General features: G+C 40.3%; 1 long non-coding RNA gene across 1 annotated transcript; it reads right to left on the reverse strand.

Moving 5' to 3' along the window:
- Window positions 1-3,981: 3,981 nt before the first annotated feature.
- On the reverse strand, window positions 3,982-6,462 carry LOC129532640 (uncharacterized). Its single transcript, XR_008678456.2, has 2 exons — window positions 6,341-6,462; window positions 3,982-4,305 (listed from the first exon to the last, which is right to left on the reverse strand). It is a non-coding gene; the product is annotated as an uncharacterized lncRNA (long non-coding RNA).
- Window positions 6,463-16,412: the final 9,950 nt, after the last annotated feature.

Here is a 16,412-nt window from a genome sequence, read left to right on the forward strand (position 1 = left end):
CCACATCCCTGTTGACTTCACATAGCTTTAGTCATCTTCCGGTTACTTTTTTTTCTGGCCTCAGATATACCTTCCACTGTGCAGATGCTGTGTCTTGCCCTCTGGATTGAGGTTCTTCAGGATGGTTGCTGCTGTTTACTATTTTTCCTTGACCACAACTCTCTTAGGAGTGGTGACCCCAGTAGAGAGTTTCCAGATCTAGCCTTGTCCTAGTCCCTGGACCTAGGATGTGGGGAGCAGCTGCTCCCCACACTTCCTCATACCGCCCCCCACCCAGGAACTAGAGCTACTTATGATTTGCCATTTAATCATAACGGAACATACATTGTTGGACATCAAGAGACAAAGACAGGCCAAAGGGTTTTGCATATCAAATGTAGTATCTCAAGAATATTCAGATATTATCAGCCCCATTTCCATTCCCTGCTTGAAGATGAGACTTAATTGTCTGAAGGGGGTGAGGCCTTGAAGGCTGGTTTTGCTCCCTTGGTGATTTGGGCAGACAACCAAGGAGTCATTTATACCTTTATAGCTGAGGCTCTGCAGACCCGACTGGCTACCCTTTCAGAAAATGGAGGTGGTACTCTAGTGCTTTTTGTCTTCCCCAGGAGAGCTTTCAGACTTTTGGTAAATTTGCTTACACTCACGACCAGTGAAGAAATGAACTCTTGGTTCATAGTGATTTTTATTTTACTTTATTTGGGAAGGAAAGCCCTCCCCTAACCTTCCAGCAAGGATTTGCATATATTATTTATTTTCCCTCAGCACAGATATGCAGACATTTTACAGGGGAGTATCCAAGCCTTACTTGGTATTCCTTAAGCAAAAGGATCACAATTTTACTGGTTTCCCCCATTCCTGAAAGAAGGAAGATCATGTCATGGAAAGGGCTGGTCAGTCCAACTCCAGGTGGAGATTTTCTGGAGGATCCCCCCAGCAGCATCTGCTCCCAGTGTTCTGTTCAATACTCTTGGGTCTTCCAAAGGATGTCAACAAATGGGCAAAGTCCTGAGGATTTTCCTGATACACTCGCGTGGAAAAAGCAGACTAAGATAGATCAGGTTTCATCTTGAGAAGAGCTTTAGTGAATTTATACCGTTCATGGGGCACCGTTCTGTAATAGCTTAATCCTATGTGGAAAATGATATTCTTGGTCTTATGACCAAGGACTTTTTTTTTCGTAGCAACTTAGGTTATTATAGATTTATAATGACAAAAGCAATAATATGCTTTCCTTCCTACACAGAGACAAGGCAGCGAGCCCCCATCAGACAGTTGTGAATTGTCATTATCAGGTAGATAATCTGGTTACACTACTTGGTCTACCCCATTTTCACCTCTAGATTTCACAAAACGTATTTAGGGGGTGCAATGTGTGGAATGTTTTTGTGCAAAGTTATTGTGGTCCATTTGGAGAGAGGGCCTGACTCTTTTGATCCATGTGCTACTCTGCTGCCAGATTGAGCACTCTAAGGGAGAAATCTATCTGACTCATGTCAGCCTCCTGCTTAAATTTTTTTTTGGAGTTTCCCTTAGGCTTTAGGATGAAATCCCAAAATCTTTAATTTGCTCATAGACTATCCCTTCCAGCCTGCTTACTCTCTGATAACTCTTCAGATTGCCCTCTGGGTTCTAGTCATACCTACTTTTTTTTTTAAGTTAACATTTATTGAGCATGTTTGCTACCATTTGATAACATTGAGCATTCACCCTTTCCCTTTAAGAACCCAGCTTGGTATTTGCACTGCTGGCTTCTGCTCACATACAGTTGGACCAGGACTGAGTTATGTAGCTACATCTTGCTGCACAGGAGCCTGGGAAATGTATTCTGGGAGGCTGTGTGTCCAGATGAAAACTTTTAATACTACTATAGTAATATAGAAGAAGGGAAATGAATATTTGGGCATAATTTTCATTCTTTCACAGTGAATGAGAATTTTAAAATCACTATAGAGTCTATTTTGGACATATTTGTACTGGGTTAAGTAAAATCAACATATGGAGTGTTAAATATTTAGTTTATTAAATAGTGATTTATTTTACAGACTCTAAAATCTTTACATTAAGAAGTATCCAGCCTGGCCAACACAGCGAAACCCTGTCTCTACTAAAAATACAAAAATTAGCCAGGCATGGTGGTGCGTGCCTGTAATCCCAGCTACTCGGGAGGCTGAGGCAGGAGAATCGCTTGATCCTGGGAGGCGGAGGTTGCAGTGAGCTGAGATTGCGCCATTGTACTCCAGCCTGAGTGGCAGAGTGACACTCCATCTCAAAAAAAAAAAAAAAAAGTCTGGATGGAATAATCTGTCAGTGTATGTATTATTGAATCAATTTGGTGGAACAATAGGAGAACGGTTTGTCAGAGAAGGGTTTCTGGAAGAGGAGGCATTCGACCTGATTTTTGAAGCATGTGTAGGAGTAAGTCGGCAAAGATGAGCAAAGGCATGTCAGAGCATTTTAATTTCTTCAACTAGAGAAAGAAAGGAGCAGAATTTCAAAGTCAGGGGTTCTTCTACTGTGCAGAAATTCCTGTGGAGTAGGACAACAAAAAGATGAAAGGACTGAGGGAAGAGCTCTGGTGTCAGGGTGGTTCTGCAGTGTTCAGTGGGCAAATGGACAGGATGACTCCAATGAGGTCTAACCCCTCCGGAGTCTGCACTACCCAGCATGCCCTGGATTTGGATGCCATCTTGATTTCATAAAACCTAAGCTTTTTCTCTCCAATGGACACATCTCCTATTTTATAGTGAATATGAGAAAGGAGGAGTTGTTTCGTAGCAACTTTTCTGATACTCATCTATTCTGTGATACAAGGGAAATCTATTTAGGCTTTGTGGGGAACTCTTGATTTTAACTTCAAGATTCTTCTACAGGTGCATATGATCTATTAGTGTATAAGTTTATTTTAAATCAAAATGGAAAATAAAAAATGCTTTTTGAAAATAGTCTAATTGTTTTCAAATAATGTTAAGCTCAATTGATTTTTCCTGTCAAGTTCTTGTCTATTGAATGACTTCTTTTATAATTGTCGGAAAAAATGCAATGTGCTGAAGGAAAGAAAGTTTCATAATTATATAGGTCATAAAATAAAATTTTCCTCTCCCAAGAGACTCCTGGATGAGCATATTTACATCTAGAAATCAAGGGTCAGAAAGTTTCATTAAATATATTCCTAAGTATTTTTAAATTATAACAAAGGGAATTTGGTTAGAATTCTTCTGTCCTGGAGTATCTGATGGGTAGAGAGTATGGGTAGGGAAAACCCTGTGCTGTTCACTGCGTTAAAATGCCTTATGAATTTTAACTTTTCTTTCCAGAGAGTGCAAAATAAGTGGGTGGAGGTGAGGGAGGGGAGCAGTATGTACAATCTCGAGATGGAAAACCAGTTGAGCCCAGTTAGAAAGCTGTCGTCTTATAAACAGTTGTAGCAAATATATGCTCCGGATTTTCATGGTCAGTTTTTATTTCACAGTATGTTTTTCAATAAAGATCACACATGCAGGCTGGGCGCAGTGGCTCACACCTGTAATCCTAGCACTTTGGGAGGCCGAGGTGGACAGATCACCTGAGGTCAGGAGTTTGAGACCAGCCTGGCCAACATGGCAAAACCCCATCTCTACTAAAAATACAAAAATTAGCTGGACGTGGTAGTGCGCACCTGTAGTCCCACCTACTCGGGAGGCTGAGGAAGGAGAATTGTTTGAACCCAGGAGGCGGAGGTTGCAGTGAGCCGAGATTGTGCCACTATACTCCAGCCTGGGCGACAAAGCCAGGTTCTGTCTCAAAAACAAACAAACACAAAAAACAACACACATGCAGGTTTGTTCTTAATCTTCCACTCCATGGTACACTCCAGGATTATGACACTCCCACCAGTCACATAGCTCGTTGTGGTGGTAAAACTGGATTTGGGGCTATAGAGAGGTAGCTGACTCAAGTTTGGCTGTTTACCACTCAGAAGTCAAAGCACAAGAAGCGAGGTGTGGTAAAAAGAAAGCAGCTTTTATTCAAATGCTAGCAGACGGGAGAATGATCGGGTACAAGCCTCAAAGGAATCATCTCTGCTGTTTGGGCTGAATGAAGGAAAACTTGGTATGAGAAACATGGATGAGTGATGCAGGAGGGTACAGATCTGTGTGCCTTTTCCTGATGGTCATCTTGAGGAATTGCCCATCTGGAGGTCTGGTTGGCTCATCTTGACTTTGGCCTGGTGGTGGTGAATTCATTGTTCATAACTCCCCTAAGCGGGAGGATTCTGCAGTTGAGTCTCTGTCTGATTTGCTTTAAAATTAGCCCCTAGAATTTCTAAGCAAGCACATAATTAGATAAGCAAGCACTGTACACAGGAGTGCCTGGTGGGAAAGGAGGGAAGTGAAGAGTTTTAAAGTATATTTCAAGGCTATATTTTGAGATTAGGAAGGAAAGGGAAAAAAACCTTAACATGTAATTTGAGGCTTAGATACTTGGTTACAGCTCCCCACTGTGAAATTATATTCCGTTTTTATGGAAAGTGGGAGATGTCAATTTGACTACTTCCTGCTGAAAAAGGGGCACAGCTAGGGGGCAACAGAAGAAAACCTGTCCACTTGTAATTGAAAACTTTTCTGAGTCTCTGACCTTGAAAAATTTTTGAAAACTTCTGAAAAATACAGAAGATATTTGTTGGAGTGTGAGTGGTGAGTGTGTAATAGCAATATAGTCCACAGTAGAAGAATAAACTTATTTTTAAAATCATGGCTGAAATTATGAGCAACTTCTTTTACTAGGAGGGGCCTGATCCAAATTATGAGGAGAACCCTTGATTTAAGGACATGACAGGATTAGACATAGCACTAGTTTGCTTGTGCACGTCTTGTAGGGCTGAGGGTGTATTTCCAGAGTTGTGCAGGAAGTATACACAGCATTTAGTCTTAATTATGGTGGACAGTTCCCATTGTCAGTTGTACCTGGAGTTCCTGTGGGGATATGACAACAGGTTGGCTAAATATACATATTTAACAGGTTATAGGAGGGGCTATGAATATTCATAAAGTTGGTCCTGACACGTGTATTAAATATGTATGTAACATATGACCCATGTTTATTTTGGGATGGAGACTTAAAATATAAATGTACTATAATTAGACCCTGTATGTACAAAAATACATGTTGAGTGTGCAATTTCTGTATACCAGCCAACATTTGTCCATGGTCAGTGACCTTTTTATCAGGAGAAATGTACTGAAATCAGACTCTTGTCTAATTAAAGCTGTAGTTATGCCTGGTGAACAGGGAGTAGGGGTCAGTCAGCTTATCTTGAATCCAGTACTCATTTGGCTGCTCGTGAAAAAGAAACACCTTGTGGCAGCTGGAACATAACTTTTGAAGTGTAGGAGTGCGCGACTTCACTGTTGCCTGGCATGGTCCCGTGTCCTGTTTATAATTTGGTATCTTATTGTTACAAAGAGTCCGTTTTGTCAGTTTTATGATCTATATTTTAACGTTAATGTTGGTCAGTTGCATCTGAATTCCAAAGGGGGGAGGGTATAATGAGGTGTGTCCAGCCCCCTGCTTTCTGTAAAAACCTAAATTAGTTTTTCAGGTTTTTGGGGGGGATCTCCTTTGGCCAAGAAGGGGTTCCATTTAGTATGTTGGAGGGCTTAGAACTTCTTGTTTGTTTGTATTTCCCCTGTTATTTGGTCAAGATATGCCAGAGGCAGTATAGATGGCCAGTCTTTTATTTTGTCCCATATTGATGCCAGGGTGGTATGGCTACCTGCTGTTCATCATGTCCCTTGGTGGGACTCCTATGGCCAAGGGACTTAGAGTCAAAAGACATAGCCAATTAAACATTTTGGGCCAGATGGGAATGGACGCAGGCAGGCACATACTAACCCTTAAGACCTCTTTTGAGCAACATAAGAGCCAAAGACAAAAGATAAAAAACAAGGTTATAAAATTGGCTTATCTATAAATTTTATGCAGTGAGCTACCATAATCTTTGCTTGTAGCAATCAGTTATATAAAACACAAGCATTTTGTTTAGCTGTTTAGGCATCTGTGTGTCCATCCTTGATTTGGAAGGTCTGAATTAATTGCGTTCCTCAAAACCCAGTCCTTACAATCTCATATGCCCATGTCTTCTGTAATAGTCCCTGGGCCTAGAGGGATTGAATAGTTTCAAATTCTGGAGGTAAAACAAAACATAAAGAATTAGCAACATTTGGCCAGGTGCGGTGGCTCATGGCTATAATCCCAGCACTTCGGGAGGCTGAGGCAGGCAGATCACAAGGTCAGGAGATCGAGACCATCCTGGCTAACATGGTGAAACCTCGTCTGTACTAAAAATACAAAAAATTACCTGGGCGTGGTGGCGGGCGCCTGTAGTCCCAGCTACTCGGGAGGCTGAGGCAGGAGAATGGCGTGAACCCAGGAGGCGGAGCTTGCAGTGAGCTGAGATCGCGCCACTGCACTCCAGCCTGGGCGACAGAGCGAGACTCTGTCTCAAAAAAAAAAAAGAATTGGCAACATTTCAAACAAAAAGGTCATAACCCTTGCTTAGTTCTGAGAATGACAGGGAAGGAAGCTCACAGGTAGCTAAACAAATAAATTATTTAGTATCAAGGTATAGAATACATTCTATTAATTTAGACAGAGGCAAAATTATTAAATAAATATTAATGTTTTTGAATATAGGTCTGTCCCTGTGTCTCATGAAAGCAGCTTACTTTGTCACCTTTGCCTTAGTCTAAAGATGAGGCTTTGGTTAACCTGAGTTTGACGTCAGATATTGGCAAGAATATCGTGCCTTCTTTAGATGAGATATTTGTACTCAGAAGTCAAAAACCCTGTAACTTATCAGCACAAGGATTAGTTAATAGTACCGGATAACAACCTTTTCAAGGGGCTGTAGATGGGGACACTGAAGTCCATGACATGACTAGAAGCTTTAAAAACATTTTACAACCTTTCACTGATTAATTTTATTTTTCTTTTTGAGGCAGGGTCTTGCTCTGTCACACAGGCTGGAGTGCAGTAATGCAATCGTGGTTCACCACAGCCTTGACCTCTGGGACTCAAGCCGTCCTTCTGCCTCAGCCTCTCAAATAGCTAGGACTATAGGCACAGGCCACCACACCCAGCTAATTTTTGTACTTTGTTTTTGTAGAGACAGGATCTCACTTTGTTGCCCAGGATGGTCTCCAAATCCTGGGCTCAAGTGATCCTCCTTCCTTGGCCTCCCAAAGTGCTGGGAATACAGGAGTAAGCCACCATGCCTGGCCAGTGGTGATTAATTTTTATAGCTTTGATAAATCCCAGCAATAAGTCAGAGATTTAAGATGTTATTTTGAGGGCATTTGTCAAAGATGTTAAAGGATACAAAACATTTGATCAAAACAGAACCGTAGGTCATTGTAAAACAATAGTTACTCATTTAACCAAAGTGATTATCAAAAGACTTTAAAGGAAATATAGAAGGTTATATGGATGTAAAAACCTTAACCCTTTTAAATCTGTTTTTCTAAGCAATAAAAAACCTAATAAAGACAACATAGGAATTATCTTAATTAAATATAAAATGTTGTTTCTTAAGCTAGTTACCAAAAAGGCAAAGAAAAACCTTCTGCGGTGTGACTGCTTTTTCTTATGAGAAGCCCACTGAGATTACCTGGAAGCCAAACTTGATGAAAAAAGTGCTTGAATTTAATCAGACACAAGAGGTGTGTATTCAAAGTTATGAGTATAGCAGGGAAATACATGACTCTTTTTTTTAATTTTATTATTATTTAAGTTTTAGGGTACATGTGCACAACGTGCAGGTTTGTTACATATGTATACATGTGCCATGTTGGTGTGCTGCACCCATTAACTCATCATTTAGCATTAGGTATATCTCCTAATGCTATCCCTCCCCTCTCCCCCAACCCCCCAACAGTCCCCAGTGTGTGATGTTCCCCTTCCTGTGTCCATGTGTTCTCATCGTTCAATTCCCACCTATGAGTGAGAACATGTGGTGTTTCGTTTTTTTGTCCTTGCGATAGTTTGCTGAGGATGATGGTTTCCAGCTTCATCCATGTCCCTACAAAGGACATGAACTCATCCTTTTTTATGGCTGCATAGTATTCCATGGTGTATATGTGCCACATTTTCTTAATCCAGTCTATCATTGTTGGACATTTAGGTTGGTTCCAAGTCTTTGCTATTGTGAATAGTGCCGCTATAAACATACGTATGCATGTGTCTTTATAGCAGCATGATTTATAATCCTTTGGGTATATACCCAGTAATGGGATGGCTGGGTCAAATGGTATTTCTAGTTCTGGATCCCTGAGGAATCACCACACTGACTTCCACAATGGTTGAACTAGTTTACAGTCCCACCAACAGTATAAAAGTGTTCCTGTTTCTCCACATCCTCTCCAGCACCTGTTGTTTCCTGACTTTTTAATGATTGCCATTCTAACTGGTGTGAGATGGTATCTCCTTGTGGTTTTGATTTGCATTTCTCTGATGGCCAGTGATGATGAGCATTTCTTCATGTGTTTTTTGGCTGCATAAATATCTTCTTTTGAGAAGTGTCTGTTCATATCCTACAGAATGGGAGAAAATTTTTGCAACCTACTCATCTGACAAAGGGCTAATATCCAGAATCTACAACGAACTCAAACAAATTTACAAGAAAAAAACAAACAACCCCATCAAAAAGTGGGCGAAATACATGACTCTTAATAACTGCATGAGAAGTTTCTTGATTACATGCACTGAAACATTTAGACATATCAAGAAAAGCCAAGAGTACAGAATCAAGTTATACTGGAGGAAAACATTGCTTTCTTAGACCTTTACAATGAAACATTTTAGCATCAGGCATAATGCTAATGTGCAGTTAGTACCAGAAGGAAAAAAGTTAGAGCTGATTAAAAAAAGCTGAAGAAGTTTTCTCAGGCTTTTTCAAGGGAAGAAAAAGATGAAAGCAGCAAGACACAACAAAAGTTTAACTTCTGAGATATGAATCTCAGAAGTTTTCAAAAGAAACAGCTTATAGAATTAAAAAGCAAAATCTCTTAAAATTTCATTAAGAGTAAATTCATACCTTAATGAAATCCTGTTTAAACATAGAGTACCAATCTTTAGAAAGATTACTATAAATAATTCCCTTTTAATTATAGTTAGCTTAATCATATACAAAATTTCTTTTATACATTTCCCTTTATGAATCTTATCAATATTTATGTAGGCCATCTATGACATGCTTGGATTTTTTGATTTGTCTTATACTTCCCTCTTTTAAAAATCATTTTATTTAAGGACAAAAATTTACCTTATAATATTTTTTCACATAAAATTGTTTTTGGAAATTTTTAAAATATAATTTTATGTTTATAATTTTAAATATTTCTATTTACTGGCTTTTAAAACTTTTTTATAAATAATTTTTAAATAACCTTCAAATATATAAAGCTATTTTTAAAATAAGATTATTTATAGAATTACATATTGAGAAAAATTTTTATTCTTAGTAACCTTAAATTTTAGTGAACATTTAAGAAGCAATAAATCATTTTTTTAAAATTTAATTTAATTTTTATTATACTTTAAGTTTTAGGGTACATGTGCACAACGTGCAGGTTTGTTATATATGTATACATGTGCCATGTTGTTGTGCTGTACCCAATAACTCTTCATTTAACATTACGTATATCTCCTAATGCTATCCCTGCCCCCTCCCCCCACCCCACAACAGGCCCCAGTGTGTGATGTTCCCCTTCCTGTGTCCATGTGTTCTCATTCTTCAATTCCCACCTATGAGTGAGAACATGCGGTGTTTGGTTTTTTGTCCTTGTGATAGTTTGCTGAGAATGATGGTTTCCAGCTTCATCCGTATCCCTGCAAAGGACATGAACTCATCCTTTTTATGGCTGCATAGTATTCCATGGTGTATATGTGCCACATTTTCTTAATCCAGTCTATCGTTGTTGGACATTTGGCTTGGTTCCAAGTCTTTGCTATTGTGAATAGTGCCGCTATAAAGATATGTATGCAAGTGTCTTTATAGCAGCATGTTTTATAATCCTTTGGGTATATACCCAGTAATGGGATGGCTGGGTCAAATGGTATTTCTAGTTCTACATCCCTAAGGAATCACCACACTGACTTCCACAATGGTTGAACTAGTTAACAGTCCCACCAACAGTGTAAAAGTGTTCCTATTTCTCCACATCCTCTCCAGCACCTGTTGTTTCCTGAGTTTTTAATGATCGCCATTCTAACTGGTGTGAGATGGTATCTCATTATGGTTTTGATTTGCATTTCCCTGATGGCCAGTGATGTTGAGAATTTTTTCATGTGTCTATTGGCTGCATAAATGTCTTCTTTTGAGAAGTGTCTGTTTATATCCTTTGCCCACTTTTTGATGGGGTTGTTTGTTTGTTGTAAATTTGAGTTCATTGTAGATTCTGGATATTAGCCCTTTGTCAGATGAGTAGATTGCAAAAATTTCTTCCCATTCTGTAGGTTGCCTGTTCACTCTGATGGTAGTTTCTTTTGCTGTGCAGAAGCTCTTTAGTTTAATTAGATCCCATTTGTCAATTTTGGCTTTTGTTGCCATTGCTTTTGGTGTTTTAGACATGAAGTCCTTGCCCATGCCTATGTCCTGAATGGTATTGCCTAGGTTTTCTTCTAGGGTTTTTGTGGTTTTAGGTCTAACATGTAAGTCTTTAATCCATCTTGAATTAATTTTTGTATGAGGTGTAAGGAAGGGATCCAGTTTCAGCTTTCTACATGTGGCTAGCCAGTTTTCCCAGCAGCATTTATTAAATAGGGAATCCTTTCCCCATTGTTTATTTTTGTCAGGTTTGTCAAAGATCAGATAGTTGTAGGTATGCGGCGTTATTTCTGAGGGCTCTGTTCTGTTCCATTGGTCTATATCTCTGTTTTGGTACCAGTACCATGCTGTTTTGGTTATTGTAGCCTTGTAGTATAGTTTGAAGTCAGGTAGTGTGATGCCTCCAGCTTTATTCTTTTGGCTTAGGATTGACCTGGTGATGAGGGCTCTTTTTTGGTTCCATATGAACTTTAAAGTAGATTTTCCAATGCTGTGAAGAAAGTCATTGATAGCTTGATGGGGATGGCATTGAACCTATAAATTACCTTGGGCAGTATGGCCATTTTCACAATATTGATTCTTCCTACCCATGAGCATGGAATGTTCTTCCATTTGTTTGTATCCTCTTTTATTTCATTGAGCAGTTGTTTGTAGTTCTCCTTGAAGAGGTCCTTCACGTCCCTTGTAAGTTGGATTCCTAGGTATTTTATTCTCTTTGAAGCAATCATGAATGGGAGTTCCCTCATGATTTGGCTCTCTGTTTGTCTGTTATTGGTGTATAAGAATGCTTGTGATTTTTGCACATTGATTTTGTATCCTGAGACTTTGCTGAAGTTGCCTATCAGCTTAAGGAGATTTTGGGCTGAGATGATGGGGTTTTCTAGATATACAATCATGTCATCTGCAAACAGGGACAATTTGACTTCCTCTTTTCCTGATTGAATACCCTTTATTTCCTTCTCCTGCCTGATTGCCCTGGCCAGAACTTCCAACACTATGTTGAAAGGAGTGGTGAGAGAGGGCATCCCTGTCTCGTGCCAGTTTTCAAAGGGAATGCAGGAAGCAAGAAATCTTGAACTGTTTTTCAGATGTTAGGATTTTATAGATAAAACCATGCCATGAATTTTAGAAATGTTTCCCCATATCATAATCCTTTCTTAATTGTAAATATCTCAGACATCCAATGTGCATTTACTATTCAATTTAAAACAATTAAATTTTTAATTGCACAAAAAGTTCACCTACAAGCATTTATCCCATTTACCTGTATTCAACCCTTTCATTTTTAATAGTTTACTTCTGAAAACTGAAATATTACACAAAGCTAGTCATGATTTAAAGTGATTTCCTTATTAACCATTTTTTAAAGTCTGTGAACATCAGGTGTTCACCTAAGAACCTTAAACACACGAGTGTTTTGCCGATAACTTAGAATATTTAGCTGTTTTTATTGAACCAACAATATGAAATTAGTCTTTGTTTAAAAAGGTTACACAAAGATTACTCTGTTTTTGTCTAGGTTTGTAGTTTCACAACCTTTGTGCCAAACCCTGACACCTTAAAATACCCAACAGGCAAACATAAAACTTTCCTACCTAAACAAAAATGTATGCTGATGATTCTGAAGACATTTTTATTTTTATTTTACCAATGACTTTAAAGCCAGTTTATTTATTAAAGATTGATAAATTCATGTGAACTTGAAATGCATTTTGACTTAATTTATGAGTATTTATTTATTATGAGCCATTTGACAGCATGCAACACACAACACAAAACATAATACATGTACATCACATAAATATATCTAAACATGAATACATATCCACAAAGATCCAATAGTTTCACCTTAGAATTCTAGCTGTAAGATAGCAATATAAACTTAAGATTTTATATAAGATCACTGGATAAGAATTATTTTTCTGTCAAAATTGAAATCTGTTTACATGGCTAAATTTTGTTTGCCCTATTGGGTAATGTAAGGAAAGCTGTAGACCAAAATTTGGGTAGAGCATCTTTAGGACAGTTTGGTATTTTTTTTAAAAAGCCTTTTTTAATGCATTTTTAATAGTTTTTTTCTTTTGTAGCTTGACACCATCCATGCCACATTAGTGATTTTTTGTTTTGTTTTGTTTTGTTTTAGATGGGGTCTCACTCTGTCTCATAGGCTGGAGTGCAGTGGTGTGTTCATGGCTCACTGTAGCCTCAACCTCCTGGGCTCAAGAGATCCTCCCACCTCAGCCCCCTAAGTAGCTGGGACCAAAGGCGTGCACTACCACTCTGCTAATTTTTTTATTTTGTAGTGATGGGGTCTCCTTATGTTGTCCAGGCTGGTCTTGAACTCTTGGGCTCAAGTGATCCTCCCACCCTGGCCTTTTCTTTTCAGTTTTAAAGAAATTTCAAATGTTTACATTTCAGTTAGACAATAAATAATGAGTCTTATCTTAGCACCAGCAGTTTAGTAACAGCAGATTCAAAGCAGGCAGAAAAGAAAAGAAAGAGCTTCAGAAGATTCTGCTTAACTTTATAGTTGCAGGTTAAATGAGCTGTGAATTTGAGCTCTGAGCTTTTCTTGCTGTAATTTGCCCATCAGTTTAAAATGTACACAAAAACAGCCTATAATATGTAACCAGCTGGAGTCCCATATAGTCTAGAAAAGAGTTCACATGCGCTTTCTCCCTACAAAGCTTAACGCAGATACAGAGAGTACTCTGGAATCCCAAAGAGGATAACAAAATCAGGGCCAGGGTGTTGGAAAGTGTTTCTTCCTTAGTGAGGAGAAAAGCAGCCTACCTTGCTCCTTCTGACAATCAGATGAACCTGGTGCTATGAAGACCATCCCAGAGCACCCTCAGAGGGAGGGGTAACACTAAACAGAGACACAAACAGACGGATCCAAGGCAGATGGAGCACTCTGAACTGGTCCCTGAAAGGGGAAACTGGAGAAAATCCTGAAGTCTTGTCTGAAACCCAGAAGGCACCGCAAAAGGATCTCCTGTACTAGGTCCAGATGGCACAAAGGCCCATATGGCACCACAGTTGACCTGTGCGAGGTCCAGATGGCACAAATTCCCAAAAGGAAGAGACAGAGGAGCCCCATTCACACTCCAGTCGACTTACCTAGTCCAAGTGCCTCGGCTTCCCAAATGCCACTTTCCTTGCACCAGCAAAGCATTGTGGGCAGTTGATGCTGTGATGGGGATGGGAGGGAAATCCTAGGGGCAAAAGTGTCCTTGGCATCTGCTGGGAGGTCCCTGAAGTCCCCAGCCATGGAGTCAGCTAGCTGTGAATTGCTGGCACTTTCGAGCAGCTGTTGCCTCCTCCAGTAGAAACCAGGCGGACAGTCTAGGCTACATGAAACACACAGCTCCTCACATGGGGCACCAAATTTGTAATTGACTCAAGTTCAGTTGCTCACCACTTGGCAGTCAAAGCACGAGAAGTGAGGTGTGGTAAAAGGAAAGCAGCTTTTATTCAAATGTTAGCAGATGGGAGTATGGCTGGGCTTGAGCCTCAAAGGAACTATCTCAACTTTTGGACTGAGGGAAGTGGTTTAAGAAGGAAAACTTGGTATGGAAAATGTGCGGGAGTGGTGCAGGAGGGTACAGGTCTATGTGTCTTTTTCTAACGGTTGACTAATCACCCATCTGGAGGTCCAGTGGGCATCATCTTGATTTGGGCCTGGTGAGGTGGTGGACTAATTGTAACTTCTCCTAAGCAGGAGGATTCCACAGCTGAATCTCTGCATCTTGTTTGTTTCAAAATTAGCTCCTGGAATTTCTAAGGAAGCACATAATTAGAGAAGCAAGCACTGTGCATGGGAATGCCTGGTGGGAAAGGGAAGGAAACAAAGAGTTTTAAACTATATTTCAGGCCATATTCTGAGATTAGGAAGGAAGGGTGGGGAAAACCCCTTTAAAATGCATTTCAAGGCTGGGGTACAAGATTACAGAGAGACATACCCTCTGAGGCATCTTTCGGAATATCTATGGGATACACATATAGTGGATACGGTTTCAGGTGATTTTAAAAATAGAATTCCATATGCCTCTCCAAACCCAACTGAAGATTACTACACATTTATAATTTATTTATAGTAAAGAATGATTATAAAAGAGTATAATTTTTGTTTAAAAAATCAAATCACACCAAATAAAAACTCAGAATATACATGTGTAGAAAGGCTTATAGAGCTTTGGTAATCAGCTTGGTTTTTCTGGGTCCTGGGATTGTAGGAGTTTCACTTCTTTCCCTCTCTCCTTTCCTTCCCTCCCTCCCTTCCCTTTTATTTTATTTTTATTTCTAGTTTTCCTTAGACTAAAAAATGAATTGTTTGTCTAATTTAAAAATTAATACATGCTTAAATACCATCACATATTTTTTTTTGTAAGAAATCCAATGTTCCTGTTATTTATTTCTTTACTCCATATATGCATTTGTTAGTCTTCAAACAGTTTGGTGGTAAACTGGGCACGGTGGCTCACACCTGTAATCCCAGCACTTTGGGAGGCTGAGAGGCAGGAGGATCACTTGAGCTTAGGAGTTTGAGAACAGTATTTCCAACATAGTGAAGCCCCATCTCTACTGAAAATACAAAAATTAGCTGGTCATGGTGGCGCACGCCTGTAATGCTGGCTGCTCAGGAGGCTGAGGCATGAGACTTGCTTGAACCCAGGAGGTGGGGCTGCAGTGAGCCAAGACTGCGCCACTGCCCTCCAGCCTAGATGACAGAGCAAGACTCTGTCTCAGAAAACAAAATAAAACAAAACAAAAAACACCTGATGTCAGGTCCAGGGCCATGATTCTGCCAAATGTCACACTCAGGGTTAAGGTCCAGCCCATGCTGAGGTGCAAGGGAAGTGGGTGGATGGGCAGATAGCTGAAAGAACATTCAGAGGGCCATAGGCAGGTGAAATGTAGTTTTATTCAGCAGCTCTCTCATCAGCAGCTTACTCACACTGTCCATCTTTATCTTGGCTGTCTGCTCTGGCTCTGTGGCTCCTCTCAGCAGCCTGCTCCCATGCACGGCTGCATGGCTGGCCTGCAAGGCCAACTCTCCCTTACAGTGTTAGCAGCTTAACTCCTTCCCTCTAGGCACAAGCCAGTTCCTGGCTTCCCCCTGCCTGCCTTCAAGATAACCAGCTCTCCCTTACATACAGCTCTGCAGCAATACTGTGAAAGTCCATCGCCACCCTTCCACGAAGGCAAGCTGTTCCTGGCTCTCGGTGGACTGTCCCAGTTCCATTGTCAAGTGGTCCGGCAAGTCCGTGACAAATGATACAGCTGCCAAGCTGTGCAAAACATCCACCCCCACCAGAATGTTTTCAAGCATGGGAGAGGCATACATAACGCACAAGTGGAGAGCCAAACGACTGATGCCAAGATACAGAGACACAGGTTTTAGTTTCGCTGACCAGCTTTCATAGCTATCTATGCAGCCTTGCCTGGAAACTTACCCGGGTGCAGGGACTGGTGGGTTGCCAAGTCCACATGTGGCTCTGGTCGTCCGGTGACCCCAGAAGCTGGGCATCTTGGTCAGTCTCTTATCAAAGAGAAAAGGCTTTACCCTTCTCTCTGACTGCAGCTGGCAATCTGTGAACTGGAACACTCGAGGAGGACTGGATTGAGCAGTAATGTCCTTCTCCCGAATGACTTGCACTAAGTCTGTATGTGACTGCCAACATTACTTGCTTGACTCCCGCAACTTAGAGGGGACAGAGGCACCACAGGAAATGTGTTCCCACTGTGATAGGGGGTCCCTGCATTCACCCTTGGGGCCCAACAGCTGTTCATGCTCTGTTTTCTGGTGGATCACTGGGTAAACCTG

This window comes from Gorilla gorilla, chromosome 2 (genome assembly GCF_029281585.2).
Source record: "Gorilla gorilla gorilla isolate KB3781 chromosome 2, NHGRI_mGorGor1-v2.1_pri, whole genome shotgun sequence".
Taxonomy (NCBI): domain Eukaryota; kingdom Metazoa; phylum Chordata; class Mammalia; order Primates; family Hominidae; genus Gorilla; species Gorilla gorilla.